Source organism: Macaca nemestrina, chromosome 3 (assembly GCF_043159975.1).
Source record: "Macaca nemestrina isolate mMacNem1 chromosome 3, mMacNem.hap1, whole genome shotgun sequence".
Lineage (NCBI taxonomy): Eukaryota > Metazoa > Chordata > Mammalia > Primates > Cercopithecidae > Macaca > Macaca nemestrina.
Window position 1 is genome coordinate 164,504,348 of NC_092127.1, and position 18,303 is coordinate 164,522,650.

The 18,303-nt window shown below is 35.2% G+C and overlaps 1 long non-coding RNA gene across 3 annotated transcripts in view; it reads left to right on the forward strand.

The window, feature by feature from the left end:
• LOC105487774 (uncharacterized) overlaps positions 1-18,303 on the forward strand; it is a 229,347-nt gene that overhangs the window by 57,157 nt on the left and 153,887 nt on the right. The gene's annotated exons all lie outside the window — the stretch shown is intronic.

Sequence of the window (18,303 nt, forward strand, 5' to 3'; positions counted from 1 at the left end):
TCAGTGAAGGCCATCCTCACCTTGGGACCTGCCAGGCCGGGGTGTTTTCGGTATCTGCTGTCCACAGCTCTCCACTGTAATCCGCATACTTTGCCAGTGCACTAATCTCTTTGGAGATAAGATTCATTAGTGTGTTACTAAATGTTAATTTTTTTCTTTTGTACAAAACACAGTACCGTGCCTGAATTAATTATTAATATTGAAAGTATTTCATTCTTTAACGCCCCCCCATTTGTTTTGCCCACAGCCTTTTCCGTTCCTTTGTTTGGCAGGATTCTGCAAAATGTGTCTCACTCACTACTGAGATTATTCAGCCCCTGATGTATATGTATTGATTTGTTTCTGGTGGTAGCTTGTCCTGAAATGTGTGTAGAAAGGAAGTATGTTCTCATAAAATTGTTGTGTAGTGCATGCTCTGTGTGGAATTCAGAGGAAAACCCAGATTCAATGATTAACAATGCCAAAAAATGCAAGTAACTAGCCATGGTTCAGATGGCAGTGGTGTTATTTGTCTTTTGTGGCCCTTTAGACTTTTGTTGCCCTAAAATTACATTTTTTTGGAAACCCATTTTCCACTTGGTCTTTCTTGACAGAGTTTTCTTCTGCTTTAAAAAGTTTATAAATAAAATTCTGTATTTCAAGAGTTAAAAAAAAAAAATTAGCTGGGCGTGGCGGTGCATGCCTGTAATCCTAGCTACTTGGGAGACTGAGGCGGAAGAATCGCTTGAACCCAGGAGGCACAGGTTGCAGTGAGTGGAGATCGCACCACTGCACCCCAGGCTGGGCGACAGAGACAGACTCCATTTCAAAAAAAAAATACATACAAAAAATTTAACAGTAATATAATACTTTATTCTAATCTTCAGTCCTAATTCCAGTTTATTCAATGATGCCAATAATGTTCTGTATAGCGATCATTTTTCAGGATTGGATCCAGGCCCAAATCCCATAATGAATAAAGTTTACATATCTCTCGAGTCTTCTTTAATCTCGCACAGCTTCTCAGCCTTTCTTTCCTGACACTGACATTTCTTGAAGAATACAAGCCAGTTATTTCATAGACTCTCTCTCAGTTTAGATCTGTCTGATATTTCCTTATAAGTAGATTCAGGTTATGCATTTTTGGTTGGCACAGTACTTAAGTGATGCTATGTCCTTCTCAAGGCATCAAAATGGAGGCCTAAAATGTCCAATTGCAGTTTATTGATGACATCAACTTTGATCAGTTGGTTAAAATATCATTATATCCACTTCAGAGTTACTATTTTTCTTTTGAAATTAATAACAAATTTGAAAAGATATACTTTGAGAATATGTAAGTATTCTGTTTCTCATCAAATGTCGTCCAGTTGATTAAACATGTATTGAGGTGGGCAGATCACCTGAGGTCAGGACTTTGATTCCAGCCTGACCAAAATGGTGACACCCCATCTCTACTAAAAATACAAAAAAAAAAGAAATTAGCTGAGCATGGTGACACACGTCTGAGGTCCTGGCTACTTGGGAGGCTGAGGCAGGAGAATCACTTGAACCCAGGAGGCGGAGGTTGCAGTGAGCTGAGATCATGCCATTGCACTCTAGCCTGGGTGACAAGAGTGAAACTCAGTCTCAAAAAAAAAAAAAAAAAAAAAAATGTATTGATGATTCTTACCAGAATTAATTTTTAGTATATTGGCTATAAAAAATTACTATATCTAACTATATTATTTCATCTATATTTATCAGCTGATATTTTGCTGAAATGAAGAATTTTTCTTCTCCACTATTTATTCTTATTTATTTATATACTTATGCACATCTGTATACATGTATGCATATATTTATTTTCCACATATATTCATGGAGTCCTATTTTATTCAATGAGACTTCATATCTTTCTATATTGTGATGCCAAATTGCACCAATTTTGCTAGTTGAAACTCTGCCAACCTGAATTATCTTATATTTTGACATATAACCATAATTATTTTTAAACATCACTTTAATTTTCTGGTACAGCAAGTTGTTTCAATTTCATCTTCTATTTTCCCTGTCCCAGACCCGGAAACAGTCATTTTTCCAAGTATTCTTGGTTGCTTTTAGTGGTTAATGGTATTTAGCAACTGCATTAGTGATTAAATGCTGTCTAACAAGTTTCCCCAAAGCTTAATGACTTAAAACAATGCTAAGTATTTATTATCTCCTACAGTAGCTATGGGTCAGAAATTCAACAGTGGCTTGGCTGAGTGGCTCTGGCTAGGGTTTCTTACGAATTTTCTCAGTCAGGTGTCCACTGGCTCCACAGTGATCTGAAGTCTACATGGATCACTCACACGACTGGCATGTTGGAGGGAGGCCTTTATTTCTCTCCAATATGGGCATCTCCCAGGAATGGCTGAATGTTATCATGATAGTGTGGCTGACTTTCCTCAGAGCGAATGTTTCAAGGAAACAAGATAGAAATGTTATCAGCTCCCTGAATTCTTGTAATCTCCCAGAGCAGAAATCAAGAGAGGTTACCAGATATAGCAACAAAGAGACAATTTATTTAGCTTGTGCACAAGGAAACCAACACTGTGTGTGAGGTTAGTTTTATAGGGTCTTTCTATAGGGAAGGGTTTCATTAGGGCATGTATAGAAGAGGTTTTTCTAGTGCTTTTGCAGTAATTCAACATGCTTCTTCATAGACAGCATGCAATGTTAGCATTGTAATCTCCTCCCCTGGGTGTGATTTTTAGCATTAAAATGAGGAAGGGGTAACTCTAAGTTGACGTTTAAGTCTAACTGCACATGTGGGACCCCAGGGGAGTCCATAGCCCCCTAAAGCAGCACTTGTGGTTAATAACTTCTTGGGTATTTTGTTGCTGAATAGCTGGAAGTTAGGTAAGCCTACAGCTTGATTAAGAGGCTTTTGTTCTTTTATTCTAGACCACATCAAAACAGAAAAACAATCAGCCTGTGTGTCTCAAAAGTGTCAGTGTTTTAGCTTTAGGAGTTACTAGTCACTTCTAGTATCTCTTAGCTAGGTAAGCTCTGCTTTAGTGTGAACATGAACTGCATAAAGGTAGTGATACCAGAAACTAAGAATCACTGGAGTCAATCTTGGATGGTGAATTCAACAGAAATCCCAAGAGTCACTGGTATTATGTATGCTCATTTCTTCTGGTACACTATTGCTCCTGGGCCTTTTAAGAGAACAGAGCTATATACGTACATGCAGATAGATACATAAATCAGAGAGAGAAAGTTAGATAGATAGGTAGATAGATTGATAAATAGATAGATAGATAGATAGATAGATAGATAGATAGATAGATAGATAGATAGATATGAATTGTTAACCTATGTAACAAACAGAGAGACTCTCCAAAAGAAAAATATATTTATTCTGGAAGAGGGCACTGCAATGGAGGTACAAGTGCCATAGTAAATGGTGTATGTATTCATGGAGGTAAAAGAATACAAAGACTTTTAAAGAAAAAGAAAAATAAAGAGGATTAAATAATTGCTTTGAGATAATTATCTTTGGCTAAATAGATCAATTACAAAGGTGGCGCCACTCTGAGGTTACACAAACAATTGCTTGGCATACGTCCTTGGAGAAGTATTTTTTTGTGTAACTCTGCAATTATCTTTCTGCAAGGTTGTGATTTTTACAGTGTTTTGTGATAGTTTTTGTTATCAGACACACAAGTATAAGAACTCTCTCTTTTTTTGTTGTACTTCAAATTCTAGGGTACAAGTGCACAACGTGTAGGTTTGATACATAGGTATACATGTGCCATGTTGGTTTGCTGCAGCCATCGACTCGTCATTTACATCAGGTATTTCTTCTAATGCTATCCCTCCCTCAACCTCCCACCCACGACAGGCCTAGGTGTGTGATGTTCCCTGCCCTGTGTCCAAGTGTTCTCATTGTTCAATTCCCACCTATGAGTGAGAACATGCGGTGTTTGGTGTTCTGTCTTTGTGATAGTTTGCTGAGAATGACGGTTTCCAGCTTCATTCATGTCCCTGCAAAGGACATGAACTTATCCATTTTTATGGCTGCATAGAATTCTATGGTGTATATGTGCCACATTTTCTAATCCAATCTATCATTGATGGACATCTGGGTTGGTTCCAAGTCTTTGCTATTGTGAATAGTGCTGTAATAAACATACGCGTGCATGCGTCTTTATAGCAGCATGATTTATAATCCTTTGGATATATAACCAGTAATGGGATTGCTGGGTCAAATGGTATTTCTAGTTTTAGATCCCTGAGGAACTGCCACACTATCTTCCACAATGGTTGAACTAATTTACACTCACACCAACAGTGTAAAAGCGGTCCTATTTCTCCACATCCTCTCCAGCACCTATTGTTTCATGACCCTTTAATGATTGCCATTCTAATTGGCATGAGATGGTATCTCATTGTGGTTTTGAGTTGCCTTTCTCTGACGACCATGATGATGAGCTTTTTTTCGTGTGTCTGTTGGCTACACAAATGTCTTCTTTTGAGAAGTGTCTCTTCATTTACTTTGCCCACTTTTTGATGGGGCTTTTTCTTGTAAATTTGTTTGAGTTCTTGGTAGATTCTGAATATTAGCCCTTTGTCAGATGGGTAGATTGCAAAAATTTTCTCCCATTGTGTAGGTTGCCTGTGCACTCTGATGGTAGTTTCTTTTGCTGTGCAAAAGTTCTTTAGCTTAATTAGATCCCATTTGTCTATTTTAGCTTTTATTGCCATTGCTTTTGGTGTTTTAGTCATGAAGTCCTTGCTCATGCCTATGTCCTGAATGATATTACCTAAGTTTTCTTCTAGGGTTTTTATGGTTTTAGGTCTTACATTTAAGCCTTTAATCCATCTTGAATTAATTTGTGTATAAGGTGTAAGGAAGGGATCCAGTTTCAGCTTTCTACATATGGCTAGCCAATTTTCCCAGCACCATTTATTAAGTAGGAAATCCTTTCCCCATTTCTTGTTTTTGTCAGGTTTGTCAAAGATCTGATGGTTGTAGTTGTGTGGTGTTATTTCTGAGGTCTCTGTTCTGCTCCATTGGTCTATATATCTGTTTTGATACTAGTACCATGCTCTTTTGGTTACTGTAGCTTTGTAGTATAGTTTGCAGTCAGGTAGCATGATGCCTCCAGCTTTGTTATTTTTGCTTAGGATTGTCTTGGTAATGTGGACTCTTTTTTGGTTCCATATGAACTTTAAAGTATTTTTTTTCCAATTCTGTGAACAATGTCATTGGTAGCTTGATGGGGATGGCACTGAATCTATAAATTATCTTAGGCAGTATGGCCATTTTCACAATATTGATTATTGCTATCCATGAGCATGGAATGTTCTTCCATTTGTTTGTGTCCTCTTTTATTTCATTGAGCAGTGGTGTGTAGTTCTCCTTGAAGAGGTCCTTCACATCCCTTGTAAGCTGGATTCCTAGTTATTTTATTCTCTTTGTAGCAATTGCAAATGGGAGTTCACTCATGATTTGGCTGTTTGTTTGTTATTGTTGTATAGGAATGGTTGTGATGTTTGCACACTGATTTTGTATCCTAAGACTGCTGAAGTTGCTTATCAGCTTAAGGATATTTTGGGCTGAGAGGATGGGGTTTTCTAAATATACAATCATGTCATCTGCAAAGAGGGACAATTTGACTTCCTCTTTTCCTAATCGAATACCCTTGATTTCTTTCTCTTGCCTGATTGCCCTGGCCAGAACTTCCAACACTATGTTTAATAGGATTGGTGAAAGAGGGCATCTTTGCTTTGTGCTGTTTTTCAAAGGGAATGCTTCCTGTTTTTGCCCATTCCGTATGATACTGGCTGTGGGTTTGTCATAAATAGCTCTTATTATTTTGAGATACATTCCATCAATACCTAGTTTATTGAGAGTTTTTAGCATGAAGGACTGTTGAATTTTGTGGAAGGCCTTTTCTGCATCTATTGAGATAATAATGTGCTTTTAATCATTGGTTCTATTTATGTGATCAATTGCATTTATTGATTTGCCTATGTTGAACCAGCCTTGCATCCCAGGAATGAAGCCTACTTGATCATGGTGGATAAGCTTTTTGATGTGCTGTTGGATTTGGTCTGCCAGTATTTTATTGAGGATTTTTGCATTGATGTTCATCAGGGATGTTGGTCTAAAATTCTGTTTGGTTGTTGTGTCTGCGAGGCTTTGCTATCAGGATGATGATGGCCTCATAAAATGAGTTAGGGAGGATCCTCTCTTTTTCTATTGATTGGAATAATCTCAGAAGGAATGGTACCAGGACCTCTTTGTACCTTTGATAGAATTTGGCTGTGAATCTGTCAGGTACTGGACTTTTCTTGGTTGATAGGCTATTAATTATTGCCTCAATTTCAGAGCCTGTTATTGGTCTATTCAGAGATGCAGCTTCTTCCTGGTTTAGTTTTGGGATGGTGTATGTGTCCAAGAATTTATCCATTTCTTCTAGATTTTCTAGTTTATTTGCCTAAAGTTGTTTATAGTATTCTCTGATGGTAGTTTGTATTCCTGTGGGATCGGTAGTGGTATCTCCCTTATCATTTTTTATTGTATCTATTTGATTCTTCTCTCTTTTCTTCTTTATTCGTCTTGCTAGCAGTCTTTCAATTTTGTTGATCTTCTCAAAATCAGCTCCTGGATTCACTGATTTTTTGAAGGGTTTTTTTTGTCTCTCTCTCCTTCAGTTCTGCTCTGATCTTAGTTATTTCTTGCCTACTGCTAGCTTTTGAATTTGTTTGCTCTTGCTTCTCTAGTTCTTTTAATGTGATGTTAGGGTGTCAATTTTAGATCTTTCCTGCTTTTTTTTGTGGGCATTTAATGCTATAAATTTTCCTCTACATGCCGCTTTAAATGTTTCCCAAAGATTCTGGTACGTTGTTTCTTTGTTCTTTTTGATTTCAAATAACATCTTTATTTTTGCCTCCATTTTGTTATTTACCCAGTAGTCATTCAGGAGAAGGTTGTTCAGTTTCCATATAGTTGTGCGGTTTTGAGTGAGTTTCTTAATCCTGCGTTCTAATTTGATTGCACTGCAGTCTGAGAGTTTGTGATTTCTGTTCTTTTACATTTGCTGAGGAGGGCTTTATTTCCAATTATGTGGTCTATTTTAGAATAAATGAGATGTGGTGCTGAGAAGGATGTATATTCTATTGATTTGGGGTGGAGAGTTCTGTAGATGTCTATTAGGTCTGCTTGGTGCCAAACTGAGTTCAAGTCCTGGATATCCTTGTTAACCTTCTGTCTCATTGGTCTGTCTAATATTGACGGTGGAGTGTTAAAATCTCCCATTATTATTATGTGGGAGTCTTAAGTCTCTTTTTAGGTCTCTAAGAGCTTGCTTTATGAATCTGAGTGCTCCTGTATGTATATTTAGTTGCACATGTATTTAGTATTGTTAGCTCTTCTTGTTTAATTGATCCCTTTACCATTATGTAATGGCCTTCTTTGTCTCTTTTGATCTTTGTTTGTTTGAAGTCTATTTTATCAGAGGCTAGGATTGCAACCTCTGCTTTTTTTTTTTTTTTTTTTTTTTTTTTTTTTTTTGGTTTCCATTTGCTTGGTAGATCGTCCTCCATCGCCTTATTTTGAGCCTATGTATGTCTCTGCACATGAGATGGGTCTCCTGAATACAGGACACTGATTTGCCTTGACTCTTTATCGAATTTGCCAGTCTATTTCTTTTAATTGGAGCATTTAGCCCACTTACATTTAAGGTTAATATTGTGGTGTGTGAATTTGATCCTGTCATTATGATGTTAGCTAGTTATTTTGCTTGTTAATTGATGCAGTTTCTTCATAGCATCAATGGTCTTTACAATTTGGCATGCTTTTGCAGTGGCTGGTACTGGTTGTTTCTTTTCAAGTTTAGTGCTTCCTTTAGGAGCTCTTGCAAGCCTGGCATTGACAAAATCTCTCCTTCATAGCCTTTCCCAGCTCTGTTTATCAGATTTTCTTCCTCACATGTATGTGTGCATATGTGTATCCATGTGTGTATATAAATACTTGAAATTATAAATTAATGAGTTTATATATAAGTATATTCCTCCGATAAATCCTTCAATAGGCCTAAAATGGCTTCACACCTTCTATGCTCATTCCTACTAAGAAAAGTTCAAGATTTGTTCGTTGTTCTGTTTTTCTTTAGGAGTATAAAATCCAAGTAATCTATTCAAAATGTAATAGGATATCTTCTTTTCAATTTAAAAATCTCTACCTTTAATGTGGTTTGGAAAACAGTTGGATTCATTTGCTTTTATTTATATTAGGTTTTTATTTTCCATCTTGTTCACATAATTGAATATATATATATTATTAAAAATTGATTTGGATAATCAAAATTACACTCAGAGAAGTGTCACTCCTCACCTATCTCTTTCAACCATTTCTCCCCTCCACCTAACCCCTGCAGATTACTGAAGTTCCAATGTACACCTAAGAAACTTCATCAGAAACCCAAATCTGAATTATCCAACCAGGCCCTCTAAAATTCCTGACCCAGAAAAATTATAAGAGATAACACGTTTGTTATTGTTTTAAACCACCAAGTTTTGGAGTAAGTTGTTACATGAAAATTGATCACCAACACAGATTTAGAACACTATTAAACACTACAAAAAAAAAAAAAAAAGCTAGGTATTTTTCAAAAACTGACTAATTCCAGGTTTGGGACAGGGAAGCTACAAATCAAGACAGAAATATCTTGCTTGATGTTGCAGAAAGTGAGTAAAATGATGGTGAGAGTGTGTTGAAAGGATAGAGAAACCAGCTTGAAGGAGTTTCCACTAGCCAAATAGGCACAATTGGAGCATGTAAATATATATAAAGATGTTAATGAATTTTATCACATTGCATAAAGTAAGACCCCATGAGTCTTTATTGAAAATGAACACAGGTGGTCCTCAATTTACAATGGTTAGACTTAACAATTTTTGGAATTCACAGTGGGGCAAAAGTTATATGCATTCAGTAGAAACTATATTTCAAGTTCCATATAACTATTCTGTTTTTTACTTTTAGCAGAGTATTCAATAAATTACATGAGATATCCAACACTTTATTATAAAGTAGTATTTTTGTTTTATTATAAAAATGGTTTTACTTGATTATAAAATAGTCTTTGCATTAGTTGATTTCACCAAACTGTAGGCTAATGTAATTGTTTAGAGAATGTTTATGTAGGCTAGGCTAATCTATAATATTCACTGGTTATGTGTAATAAATGCATTTTTAACTTTTGATATTTTCAATTTATGAGGGATTTGTTAGAACATAACCCCATTGAAAGTAGAGGAACATACAGACGTACACACGTACAAAGTAAATGAATAAATTAATTAGGAAGATGGAAAATTATTTCAATAGGCTATCAATTAATAAATACAGTAGAAACAATAAAGTTAGAAAATTACCTTTTACAACAAATGTATAAAAAGAGTTTCCACCAAGAATCATTAGTAAAGGCTTAATCAGCAGAAGAGGTCATTTAATGAAGAACAAAATATTTACGCTTTGTCAAAGGATTGTGCCTTGAATTCGTTATTAACTACAAAAGAAAAAAATAGTAATTGTGAAGTGAATAAAATTAAAAAAAAACATTTTAACCTACTAATAAAAATTAGTATCACCAATAATTTGCAAACAAAGATCATACACCTCTGTTTTGATACCCAGAGAACACAGCAGCTCTTAAGAAGTGTGTCAGCCAAAAATGTTTAATATGTATGTGCAAAAATGTTTAATGCATATGTGCAAAATACGTGTATGCTTTCTTATTTCTTATTCTTTCTTACCGAAAAGATTGTGCATCCCTACATATGTATATAATATTTTTCACCTTTCCTTTTTTAACTTACTATATCTGAAATTAACTTATCAGTAAATAGGGATCTTTCCTTTGTGCAATTACATAATACTTCTTTCTGATCACAGTTAGCTATATTTTACTCAATTGCCTATGTTTGTCACGTAGGTAGTTTTCAATGGTTTAGAAATTCAATAATGTTGCAATATATAAACTTGTGCAGATTTATTTTTATTTTCTGGAAGTTTATCTTTATAATAAATCTTAATATTTTAGTATTATACTGGAAAATACTAACTTTTTTTATTTTGTCGATTCACTAGGCCATTATTTAGTGAGTTATTTCTATAAATCAAACAATATACACTATACTGACAAAATAAAGATGAATAAGAAAAATATCTTTCCATGAAGCAGCTCTCAGTCTAATGGAGGAGCCAGATCCACGAGCAGAAAACTAGAATGGATAATAGGGAGATTTTCTTAACTAAAATGTAACACAATTTTAAAAAAATTAGGATAGACAGTAAGAAACAGAGTACACAAACTTCAAGGTGCGTGGTAAGCTATTCTTCTTTGCTTGTTAGTGGTATATTGTTCAAAAGGTTTGAGAAGCACTACAAAACCAGGATAACAATTGTTTTATGTAGGGAGCTGAGATAATCAACTTTGAATTTTTCACAAAAATTTTGATTGAACAAGTATAATAAAGAAGCTATGCCAGTCGGTAAGGTCAAATAGGACCTTTGCCATGTTCTGCGAAACAGATAATGAAGACTTAAATTACAGCAGTGAGTATAAAAATGAAAAGAGGAGTATAGGTTTGAGAAAAAAATTAAAAGCTATAGGACATACAGCTCGGTAATTAATTAGATGTGGTAGATATGGAAGATGGTAATGTCAAAGTTGCAATTCTAGATTTCCATATTGGGTGACTGGCTGAATAACAGTGCTGGACATTGACATGGAAATTACCAGAAGGCATTAGATTTAATGGATAATATATAAATTGATTTGGAGCTTACTGAATTTGAGGCATTGGTATGTTCATTCTGCTGGAGATTCCCAGAATCCTTTAGGATTTGAGAGGCTCGAGTAAGTTAATAGAGTAAATTAAAATAAAGAGCCTCTTGGGAATTCAAAGAGACTACAAATGAGTGATGCTTCAAGGTCTAGAGATAACAGAGAATAAGGATCAAGAGTGCAGGGGAAATGATTGTCTTTGTGGAGAAGAAAGAAGAGATAACTCATTCTTAGAATCTGGAAGCAAAGCCAAATTCTGACTTTATCTCTTATAAAAACGCAGAGTATTGTGCTTTAGCCGTATTTTATAGATGAGGAATCTCAAAGATAACCTAAGAGTTACACTAATAATAATTAGCTAACACCGGAATCAAGTCTACGTTTGCTAAAGTTTTCTCTTTTCTCTTTTTATTAAGGCATACTGGTTATCTAAGAAGACTTGGCCTGGGGAAAATTTTTAGTTATTTCCCTGCTAAGATTTATGTTAAACTATTGCAACAGCAGAAATTAATCGCTTCAGTCACTCCCCACTTACTGACCTCAATATATACCATTTTATCATTGTTTTAGGTAAAAAGAATTGTATGTGACTAAAAAAATTGGGCTTCATTTATATGTATGCCCATAAGACGGGGTTTCTGGGTTTCCCAAGGCAGAGTTTTAGCCACTTCAAAAAAAGTTCAAGAACTGAGCTCTGGATATTCCAATGCTAAAAGCTGGGGAGATTGGGAAAACTACAAGCAGTCAAGAAGTAGAAAGAAAGTAGAGGATTTGTGTGTGTGTGTGTGTATAAGCAAAAATAGTATAACAAAGGGTAGAAGAGATAATCTGCATCAGTTGTATTGCCATGTCAAGTTAAATGAGAGGCAAAAATTGACCTTGACTTATTAATGTCATGGCCTTTGTTGATCCTGATAAGAGCAGTGTGGAGTGCTGGAGACCAACCTGATTGGAGTTAGTTAAAGGCAGCAGAGGATATGAATACCTCAAGTTTACGTGTTGATTTCTTTTGTTGTTATTGCATGTTTGTTTGTCTGTTAGAGAATTATTGCTATAAGTGAGAGCAGATAAAATGTGGGTGGTAACTAAAAAAGGATATGAGCTCAGGAAAAGGATTTGTTTATTACATTTTAAGATGGAAAAATATTAGTATGATTATGTGCAGGTGGAGAGGATCAAACAGTAAGAGAGAGTGCAAGTGTTACTGAAGTATTGGGCTGGATTCGAGTGAGAGGATTTGAGATATAATGCATAAATAGATGAGTTTGTCTTAGACAAAAGCACAAAGCATAAATCTATATTAATAAAGTGGAATATGGGAACAAATTAAAAGAGTGGTTGTTGATGAATATTTTTCCTCCTAGTCATTTATATTTTCTTAGTACAATAAAAACATCATTTTCTATCTGTTAGAATAGAGAATAAAGTTGTGGAGGTTTCAGCTGAGAAAACTGGAAATGTAATATCCATGAGCTTGTGTGAGTGAATGGATGAAGAAAATGTGGTATGAATATCAGAAAGCAGTAAGGGTCTAATTGATATGAATGGTAGTAATTCATATCTACCAGTGAGGCCAGTTAGTATGGTTGCATGTGTAGATGCCAACCCAGCAGATCTTTAGCAGGGTCCGGTATTTTCCATGGAAATCTGAGGAATGGAAATCAAGCGAAATGATTGACGTTACAAACTATGGAGAGACTACATTCCTGAAGCATGGAATTTAAGTTGGATAGCAAGTGAAGTAAGAACAAAAAGTGGGTGAGAGGCCATGAAGTGGAAAAATAAGTATTGATCTAAAATTCTTAGAAGAATAAAGAAATTATTAGTGTCTGGGTAGAGTTATATGGATGAAAGAGGTAGAATAGAGTTGAATGCTTGAATTTGGGATTATGGAGGCTCTAAAGTTACTGGTGATGATATGTTTTAGAGTTTTGGCTTGGAAAGTGTGATGTTGAGGTAGGATAGGAGATAAGATAAGTAGAAAAGAAGTGAAGAAACTGAAAATTCAGGTACTGAAAGAATGACCTATGAGAATACTGGCCTTGCCAAAATATGGCAAGAACAAATTAGAGAGACAGTGAGCCAGCAAAAATCTTCAAGAAGTGATTGAGAGTGACCTTGTGTTGGCAAATCACTGAAATGAGGAGCCATATGCATGATATACTCTTGAAACTTTGAGACTCAATACTGACTGCTCTTAGGAGGAAAAGAGAAAAATGGTTCAAAAATGGGCATGAGGTTCAAGAAAAACACCTAGCTTCTCTTTCAGATGAATCATGGAAAAGAATATGACCAGGGGCATTTTGGAGATTTCATATGAAGCCAAGTCCTGTGGAAGAAACTTGTATTAGAATAAGAAGGCAAAAAGAATCTTTAGGGAAATAATTGAGTCTCGGGAGATTTTGCTGATAACAGTATGTTCCAGATGGAAAAACTCAGGAGTTGTTCAGGGGTAGGTAAAAGAGTTCAAGGAGGGTTTGTACACAGCTGTCTAAGAGAATAAAAAACAAGCATTGAAAGTAACCTAGCAATCCCAGAGCTCAGATGGTGACTCACTTGAACAGGAATCAGGGCATAATGAAGTTGGCCTTCATGATGTCTAGGCAAGGACTGATGGGGAACCTGGGGGCATGGGTGTGGGGGCAGGGAGAAATCTCTACTTGGGAATGGGGTGAGGAGGCTTGAGCAGCAGCCAAGGTAGACAGCGCTTTCTCTGAGCTGCCGCCTGTGACACTGCTGATTTGAATTTAAGTTCAGTTTTCAGAAGATATTTCCAGGTGTTTTTTTTCTTTTTTTCTTCTGATTTTTTTTCAAATTATCTTCCTCTGATTTCTAGTATTCCCTTAAATATCTGAAATACTTGTTGACTTTCTTGCTTTTTAATTTTCAATTTTTTAAAAAATTCTGTCCATATTGTCTTCATATATTACTGAGAGTATTCATAGAAAAGACTCTTATATTTCCAGTGACAAAAACACCACTTTAAAAGATAGAAGTAAAATAGAGTGAATGTTTTGCATGGTGGTGACATTTTACATGAAATAGTTAACAATTTCAAGGTTCTTATTTGAGTCTCACAGAAAAGTCTCTTAAGAAGGTAACATTAACATTTATCTCCATTTTACAAATGAGAAAATAGATTCAAAGGAGATAATTATTTTACCCGACATGGCAACACTAATACACATTAGATGAGGATTCTACGTAAGTTTTCTTTCCTAGTTAATTATGAATTATCTTACTCTCTTGGATTTCACAAGGGGCAGTCTAAAGGCTTTGATAAAGAAAGCCGATGATGTCACAGATTTGGGTCACCATTAACAACCCTGAGACTGTCAGGGAATGTGCCACATTTTTCTCTTGCATAGAAGAACCTTAGAATGTACTATGATTGTAGCCGTGAGTTGACTTCCAAGAAGTATTGTATAATGTCACTGCAATTACCTGCCTTCTCATTTTACTCGTGGTGTTCTCACTGCCTGAGATGTCAACAGTCAAAACCTTGCTTGAATGGTTATCATAAATTCTTCTTCCGCAATAATATGTGTCTGAATCCAGAAATAGACTATAACCTCTCTTTTAATCCCTTAAGAGTTATGTTTATACATTTATTCTGTCACTTCATACGTATCCTGTCATATACAATAGCAAGTAATCATCTAAGCATTCACCTATAAAGTGTAGACAAGTGTAACTAATGTAGATTAAAATGTTTAAAAATGGGATAAGATACATAAGATTTTAAAATACACTATGATTTTAGCAATAAATGGAAGGTGAGCAAAAGTGTTCTGTACAAAATCCTGTTTACATATAATTTATATGCTACTGTTATATGTTATATAATTTATATGCTACTGTTAGTGAAGAACACATGGCAGAACATCATGGTGAGAAATGTGGGTGCGTGGGACCTGTGTTGAAACCCAGAGCTTTACTACTTACTTGCTTTATGATCTTGGGCAAAGGGCAAGCTCTTTAACTTATCTCTGTCACAAAGTCCCTGTCTATAAAATGGGGACAGTTAACAATCCTGCTTCATAGAGTAGTTCATTCTTCAACACATCTTTACTGTGGGTCAAGTACTGATCCAGAGGCAGATTAAATGAATTGATAACTTGTGCATCACTCGTGAATGCCATCTCGTGAATCTTCCATAAATGTTAGATTAATTTTTCCGTTAATTTGTTGAGATAAATTCCTTGAATATAGGTAACAGCAAAACATAGGCATTGAAATTCAAATTAATTGTAATTTAAAATCATATCAAACAGAATTGTAAATTCTCTAAAGCAGTGTGCCAAATGACTCTTATCTTCTCCAATGGTCTTTTGAGAACAGAGTAGGTCTAGTCTCTATGAAAACCCAGACAAAAATATACCTGCTTTGCCCAATATCTTTACCTTATGTCAGAAACCAATTAAGAATTATATAAAACATGCAGGACCTATAATCCAACTTAGAAATATACTATAAATGCATAAACCATGATTCATAGGAAGTACTTAAATATTAAAGAAAGTCAAAATCCTTTCTGACAGTATCTGACCTTTCTGCTTATCTATTCCTAAAATACATCTTGCCTATCAACCAAAGCTTTAATCACTTTCTCATTTCAGATATTGAAAGTGAGATTCCATTAAATCAAGTAAAGGTCATCTTTCTTTGAAATATAGATTATTCACCTGCACTCTTTAAAGAGACACGGATTGGAGAGCAAACTTAATAGAAACACCTTTCTTCCTACTCTTCAAAGTAATAAGTAAGCTGCCAAACGGATTAAGGATGATTATGTTCAGCTACCAAGAACTGGGTTCCAAACCAGATATAAAATGCAATTCCAGCACTCAAGAGTAGGGTCTGCATGTTGAAAAAGAAAGGACATATTCAGCTGCTCTGGGTTTCTTTTGAAGTACTTATGAAATACATTGAGGTTAAAGCAGCAACAGAAGCAGCACAAGATAAATAGGACTGGGTAATTAATCTCAAAATTTTCCCGGAGAAGCAAATTGTTGGTGGATAGAAACCTAAAGTTCCAAAGCAGATGTGCAGCGTTTATTTGCTCTAAAGTCCCCATTTGTTTCACTAAGTAGTTTAGGAATTCTCCAGAAAAAATTTATCCCTAAGGGAAATGTGAGTCTTTTAATGGATGTATGTTTCTTTTAAAAGAGAATTATTTCAATTTTCATAAGGGATCAAAGATGGTTTCTTTTCATACCTAATTGCTGATAGTAATGCTCCTTGCATGGGCACCATCAGATAATTCACAGACATGCTTAAGTAGTCATTAATTATTTACACATAAATGCTGGAAAAATTAATTTAGCAAAGGGATATTTTCATTTACAAAGTATCTGACAGAGAAATATGTCCACTAAGAAACTAGCCTCCCCACAGTGTATTTAAATCCCGCTTTGCAACTGGAACATTTGACCAAGTCTTCCTAACACCTTTGAACCCAATTGTTTTCCTTCACACAGTATTCACTGTATTTTCTGCTTCTCACATAGCAGCCCTTTAAAATACACTTCCTTGCTTTTGTTTTTGTTTTATATTTTTTATGGGGTTTGACAAATTTATTATATTTCCAGAATTCATAACTTGACTGCCTTGTTTAATAAAGTATAAGTATTTCTGATTTCCAACCATTACCATCCCCTGGTGAGTATAAAATGGCACGGTGACCCTCTTTCCTTGAATTCTCATTGAAGGTGCACCAGATGTACCTCCTCAACCCTCCTTCCTGGTAGGATATCAAGATTGCTCCATCCATACTGGGCAGGTCCTGGGGTGAAGAATTCCTGCTGGATTTTGTCCTCTAGCATTTGCATACACCAGATGTCAGGAAGGAACTTAGAAGTTGGGTGGGGTGTTTATTCAGAAGTTGGTGATGTGAAAGTAAATAAAACAGACACCGGATCAACAATTTTGCAGGGAGGGTATGTTGGGGACCTGAGAAGAAGAGACTAAGAAAACAGCAGAGTGTCTAAACAGAAGGTTCATTTGTACATATTTTCATTGTTAATTATGCATACTTCAGAAAAAATTTAAAATCCCTAAATATCAGTATGTAAAACAGTTCCAGTATGGTAATTCCTTTTTAAAAAATTCTTATCTGATATGCCTGATTGACATGCAACAAGATTGGACTTACAACTTATTTTATATGTCAGATTTATTTAGTAAATTTTGTGTATAGTCAAAGGTGAGCTCACCCTATTGCTCTTATAAAATAGTCATGAGTTCACAGTCAATGAATGGGCCATTATTACTGGGTAATTTATTTTCATTTTAAGATATGAAATTTGCCCTGGTGTTGAAGAAGTAGGTAGATGGGAGCAGGATTGTATGTGAAATGCCTACATTGTAAAATGCCTCTGTGTATAACTAGTAGTGCACTAGAACAACAGAGAAATAGAGCATTTTTTCATTTCACAGGGATCAGCAATTTTAACCATGAGAAAAAAAAATAATTAGTGAAAATAAAACTAAGTCATTTTTTAAAGTCCGTTAGAATATAGTCGACTTGGCTGTTTTATTATTTACTGGGTTTATATAAAATTTTATGCATAACTCTATTGCTATTATAATGTAAATTAAGTACTTTGCCCTGTTGTTATAGTTGAACTATAAAATTGCATAGAATAGCTATACAGTTGTATTATGAAATAATAATTAAGTGGCATTATTTTTTTAAAAAACTATTTTCGTGCCTAGTAAAGTATCTCTTCAGAGAACAACTGAACAGTTTTCACTTTGCTGATTGCAATTAAAAATGGAAGAAGCTCCTAGCAGTCTTTAAGATTTTATAAATATTTAAGGTAGGGGATGTAAATGTTTATCGTATATATTATTTTCTGGCTGTAGAGTCACAATTCTTCAGCATCCACACTGCATAAGCAATGTGCAAAGAGTTAGAAAACAGACTTATATAGAGAAAAATCTTTAACACACCATGAGGCCAGAAAAATTTACAGGGCTTAGAATTCCCTGATGAATACGTATATTTTACTCTTAATCACTTGTAGCAGGTAAGAGGAACAGCATTTTGTAAGCCAAGTAAGAGAGCATATCTTTTTTTATAGAGTGTGTCCATTACTCTCATTTCATATATCAAAAGCAAAGCATTAACAAGTTACTTCAGCAGGCAGGAAATAGAATTCATTGCTGGTAAAATGAAGACTGGAGAATATCCATGTGTCACAATTCAATCACTTACCTTGAAAATGAAGACTGGGAACACAGTCAGTTATTGCACTGTGAGTGAAAGGAAAGAAGTTACTCATTTCATTTTGCTTACTTTCACTACTGACACAGCATCAAAATTGCTGTCGTTTTTAGCGTCTTTCTCCTCTCCTTTTTCTTCACTGAGTTAATGACATGCCTAATTTCTTGAAGTCTAAATAGGCTACAGGGTATATAAATACAAAAAAATTATCATTATAAACCTTTAACTAGTTAGTAGGATGCCAGGTATACCGACACAGAAAAATAC